Source organism: Mustelus asterias, chromosome 8 (assembly GCF_964213995.1).
Source record: "Mustelus asterias chromosome 8, sMusAst1.hap1.1, whole genome shotgun sequence".
In the NCBI taxonomy this organism is placed as follows: Eukaryota; Metazoa; Chordata; class Chondrichthyes; order Carcharhiniformes; family Triakidae; genus Mustelus; species Mustelus asterias.
This window is the reverse complement of record NC_135808.1, coordinates 15,890,508-15,896,507: the sequence shown is the minus strand read 5'-3', so window position 1 is coordinate 15,896,507 and position 6,000 is coordinate 15,890,508.

The window sequence follows — 6,000 nt, the reverse complement described above, 5'->3', positions numbered from 1 at the left end:
CTGTTCTTCAAGCATATCTGTTACGTTCTTCAGCAGAATGAGATGAGAACGGTAAATATTGGAAATACACAGTCCATCAGGAAGAACCTGTTTTACTTCTTTGTTCAGGACACATTAACTCTTATTTCTATACCAAATTTTAATCTGGTGAGAATCTCCTACAGATTAGATTGTTGAATTAATTTTAATGTCCAGTATCATGACATTTTATTTGTTCAATCATTACTTAAGGGTCTTCAAGTTTTACATTACTGAACGTAGGATTCATGCATTTGGTTCATATCGCCCTGTGCCGTGAAGTGTGTGATGCTGAGGTAATATATATTACAAATCTGATAACGGTACTTCATATTTTGGATGCCGAGAAGCAATATCCCCTGAAGTCTGAATTTAAGGTTATTTTGATATAAATGTCTTCAAGTACGACTATCTCAGAAGACCTGAAGGTTTTGAATCGGTTATTCATATAAATGTCACATTGACATAATCGACAGACATTACCACTTTGGATTCACCTGCACCCACACCGACTTCTAAAATAATTCCATAATTGTTTCCGGGTTAATTTTACAATTGTCTATATCAAGATGAGCGTGAAGCTTTTCAACAAATAGTGTCCTGATACTGACATAGGGAGTAAGAGCAGAAGTAGGCCATTTTGGAGAGAGTAACATCTCTTCTAATTTCTGCCTGAAAATGTAATCCCTAATATTGAAGTAGTCCGTCGTTCTGGATCCAAAAGACGATTCATCCTTTCAAATTACACCTTACCCATACCTGTCAGGCATTTTTAGTTATGCCAAATAACTGACTCTGCTCTATGTTAATACCAGTCGACATCCCAGCCTGTCTGCTCGATCCTTAGCAAATTACCCGTTTCTTCCACGGTAGCATTTGGATTGCCTTTAACGTGCGCTTACACTCTTCATTAAATAAGCCACAGGAAACTGTACAACGTATTCAAATGCCATCTCACAAATGCCCTGCGTTGTCCCCTCCAAGCAAGTACAATGTTTTAATAATACACAGAACTGACTTATAACTAAATGTCCGTAATGTAATTCTTTACACTTCTGTCCTTCATGAATAGAGGAGTGGGACTTCATACTCTCCAGTTTGATGGAACATTTGCGTACATTTGGATTATAAAAAAACTATTACAGGAGTACTGCCTTCCTCAACTCTTTAGCGGCACCAGACTCAATCCCACCTTGACCGAATACTTGTCAGCCGGCAGTTTCGTCAGTTTTCTCAGCACACTGATTTTAATTTCAACATTTTCCGCTCGCCCAACCGCCTCCTGCGTCATGGGATTAGATTAATTGTGGTGTACACGCTGTCGGGAAGAGGGGAAAATTTGTTTTTATTTCACCCTTCATTTCCTGTTCATCTGCTTTTTATTCTCATTCTGTGGAGTACCAAGACCGATATTACCCACTATTTTGTGGTTTCATTTAGTGGAAGCTGCTGCTCGCCATTTTGCATCATTTACTACGCTGGCAAAAATGATTTCTGTTCGAAAGATTGAAATGCCTTGTGATTTTGTTTTCCGTGGCGAATGGAAAAACGTTGAGTGAGTGTGATAGATATGTGCCTCCCTCTCCATCCAACACTGTCCTATCACTGTTGAATGTCAACTCAACTTCAATCTGTTGATCGTAAAATCAGTGGCACTGCAACATAGAAGGAAATACTGGCTGACAAGTATTCGGTCCACATGCAATTGTGCCTTATATTGTTAAAGAGGTGCTTACGGGGACGCTCCTCTTATTGGTGTTAATCCTTTTCGTATCAAATCCTCATTGTAAAATAATTTCTTGAAACCCGAATAGTTCCCTTCGTAAATGCAACTTTCCGACTGATCTGTACTGATTACGATAGCGAACATTGTTGCAAGCCACTGGACGCACAGATAACGGGTTGGCCACCGCACGTATTAAGTTGATTTTCTTCAGCGTCCGTCCTTTACAAATATACAAGTGATCCGACATTACCTGTTGAAGCAATGGGCAAAAGTTGAAAATGCACCAATGCACCTCAGTATGCGTTATTGCACGTTCAGTAATCCCTCCTGAAATATTGCACAAATATGCTTAATGAATTCTAATTCCAAAATTGGTGACAGCATTTAACTTTTGAAAAATTCCGTGCCTTGACACTTGGATAATTTACACATCAGAGGGAGCAGTAATTCATAGAATCATAGAATAATAGAGCTGCCTCAGCACTGAAAAATAATTGTTTTGTTCTGTTTGTTGTATTCTGCAAAACATACTACAACCTCTCACCACAAAACCAAAATAACGTGGAAGCTTTGAGGGTGGTATTTAATGTGGTAAACTGGATCAGCAAATTTGCTGATGATACAAAGATTGGAGGTGCAGTGGACAGTGAGGAAGGTTTTGAAAGCTTGCAGAGGGATTTGGACAACCGAGAAAAATAGGCAGAAAAATGGCAAATGGAATTTAACGCAGACAAGTGTGAGATATTGCACTTTGGAAGGACAAACCAAAGTAGAACGTACAGGGTAAATGGTAGGACTCTGAAGAGTGCAATTGAACAGAGGGATCTGGGAATACAGGTACAGAATTCCCTAAAAGTGACGTCACAGGTGGATAGGTTCGGAAAGAGTGTCTTTGGTACATTGGCCTTGATAAATCGGAGTATCGAGTATATAAGTTGGAGTGTCATGGTGAGGTTATATAAGGCATTGGTGAGGCCGAATTGAGAGTATTGTATACAGTTTTGGTCACCGAGTTACAGGAAGGATGTAAATAAGGTTGAAAGAATGCAGAGAAGGTTCACAAGGATGTTGCCAGGACATGGGAAGCTGAGTTACAGAGAGAGATTGAGTAGGTTGGGACTTTATTCCCTGGAGCGTAGAAGAATGAGGGGAGATTTGATAGAGGTGTCTAAGATTTTGATGTGTATAGATAGAGCGAATGCAAGCAAGCTTTTTCCACTGAGGCTAGGGGAGAAGAAAACCAGAGGGTACGGGTTAAGGGTGAAAGGAGAAAAGTTTAAAGGGAATATTGGGGGGAGGGGGGGGGTGATTCTTCACGCAGAGAGCGGTGGGAGGATGGAATGAGCTGCCGGATAAAGTAGTAAATGCGGTCACTTTGAACATTTGAGAAAAACGTGGACGGGTTCATGGATGAGAGGGGTGTGGAGGGATATGGTCCAAGTGCAGGTCAGTGGGACGAGGCAAAACATGGTTCGGCACCGACAACAATGGCCAAAAGGCCTGTTTCTGAGCTGTAACTTTCTATGGTTCTATGGGTGTGCAAGGAAAGTTCGACAGGATCTCGCCTGGACTCGACGGTGTTCTCGATGAGGTGAGATTGAATAAACTAGTATTGTTTTCACTGGAAGGACGGAGGCTTAGGGGAGACCTGATGAGAGGCATGCCAAGTGGGTAGTCAGATGTCATATCCAACAGTGGAAGTGACAAAGGGGGCAGAGATTCAAGGTAAGAGGGGGATATTTTAAGGGAGATGTGAAGGGGAAGTTTTGCACGCAGAGAATGGTGCCTGTCGGTGACGCGCGGCCAGAGAAGGTGCTGCAAGCAGGCACACTAGCAACATGTTAGAGGCATCTGGATGGCAAAATGAATAGGGATAGAATCGAGGTATATGGACCGAGTAACGCCAAATGGTTTTTCTTTGTTCAGTTAGGGCACCATGATCGTCACAGGCTTGCAGGGCAGAAGGGCCTGTTGCTGTGCTGCACATTTCTTAATTATTCGTCCTTTAAATTATCATTGAATCAACAGCTGGCCTTTCTCATACTCAATGAATCATATCTTACAAATGATGTTACAGACGCCATTGTCACCGGCGTTTGCGGCAGGTAGAACACGTTCGGAATGGAAATGTTTTGGGAAACATCACCAATGGCTCTCGTCGCCAGGACGTTTCATGGCATGCGGTCAAATATTGGCAGGCAAGTCACCTGATTTTTTTACCTACTCTCTGCTGACATATCAGTTTTGTTCTACATTAACACGGATTGGGGAACAAAAGGCATTGCTCGTGTTAATGGCTCAGAACTAACTTTTTCTGTTGAATTTTATTCGCAAATAGTGGTTTGTTGGCACCTTTGTTGAACTACCTGGCCGAGTTCTAAACGGCAAAACTGCAGGACAGAGCAGTTGAGGATATCAACAAGAGTAGGCAACATACTTGTCTTGATAGTTATCAATTTACATATCGACACTGCATCTCCCTATGACGTGCTTCGTGGGAATGTGCAAAGAGTGATGGCGAATTTCGTGCTTCACATTTACAATAGCCTGCATATTATGATGTGACATAGCACAGACATGACCAGGATAGATGGCGAATAGGTATCGCAAATCAAATTTGTACCTCCATGACGTGTGATTGTTACCAGCAGAAAAAAATAATAATTCCATATTATATACAGCTACAATCTGTAACCCCACTCTCCAAGTAGCTTGATGCTGAGAGATCAAAAGCAGCTGAACCAAAAGTTGAGATGTGCAGGCCAGTAACACCTCCAGGCAGACATATAAATTAACTTCAACGCATGCCGTGACGACTTCCATGTCACACAGCGGAAGTAGCATGCAACAGAATGAGCTAAATGATCGCACAACTAAAGTATCAGAGCTGAGATATTTGGCCCTGGAAATTGTTGGAGGACAAGTAAATGACCAATAATGAGCAACTGGCAATAAAAAAAAAGTTAGCTGAAGGAATCGATGCAGAAATAAACCTTTGATGAACAATAATGCGGTTTTGTATAACTAATGTTAAATTTTCATTGATTCATGGGGTGTGGGCATCGCTGGTGAGGCCAGCATTATTTGCCCATCCCAAATTGCACTGCAACTGAGTGGTGTGATCGGCCAGTTCAGAGGGTAATTAGGAGTCAACCACATTGCTGTGGTGCTGGAGTCACATGTAGGCCAAACCAGCTAAGGATGACAGATTTCCTTCCCTAATGCGTCTTAATGAATCGGAGATTTTCTTTCTCCAGAACCAGCAATGAATTCATGGTCACATTCGACTCTTAATTCCAGATTTGTATTAAATTCAAATTTCACCATCTGCGGGTCCGAATTGAACCTGGTTCCCTGCATTTCTCTGGGTATCTGGTTTACCAGTCCAGCGACAATACAACGACTGCCCTGTCTCCCTATTTAGAAGTTTTTGGAAGTCCAACGTATCAGGGTAAACATCAGGGCTGAGATTTTTGCCGCCAATTTCAGCAAGAATTTTCAGTGTCTGTTTCTTTTCCGCCATTGTTTGTGTTCCCCAGAATTACGTATGCGGTTTTTTCAGTGGGTTTGATGGGATCTATTCAGGCGGACATTTCCAGAGGCGTTTGGTATCCAGAAATACAGCATAAAGCGAACCAAGTCAAGTCAGACTCCTCTGGAAAAAAAATGAAAAGTTTTGTTTACAATAACTTCAAGCGGTACCGACTGAGAACTCGCAATTTCTCTGATGCTATGTTTAGATTCTGTGAGGCGCGCTCAGCTCATGACATAATTTCAGCTCTGTACCAAACATCAAAATAACAGAAACCAAATAGAAAATGGGAGTGACTGTGCTTGAAATGAATTGTCCCTTTTAATGATAGCGTCATCAAGGAACACAAGCCCAACTGAATGTAATTGGGAATTGAATTGAGGCTTTCCGCTCTTTGACGCCATCACAAGCACGCAGGCAATCTTTGCAATCATTACATTTCAATAATCAAATCCTCAAGACAATGCAGACAGAATCGTCAACTCCGTAATCTTCAGTTGCTTAATCAACGCTAATCGGGCCACTGAGATGGCTGAATTTGGAACGCTCGCAAATGATAATCAGTACAATGCTCTCCTCCACAGAAATGAATGCAGTCCTTTCCATTTGAAGCAATCTCGGGGTAACAGCCTGGTTGTAGCGATTCGCTGCAACTAACATTTTCAGCACAGAATATCTGAACAATTATACTTTGCAACGAAATGGAATCATATCATCTCCGCTT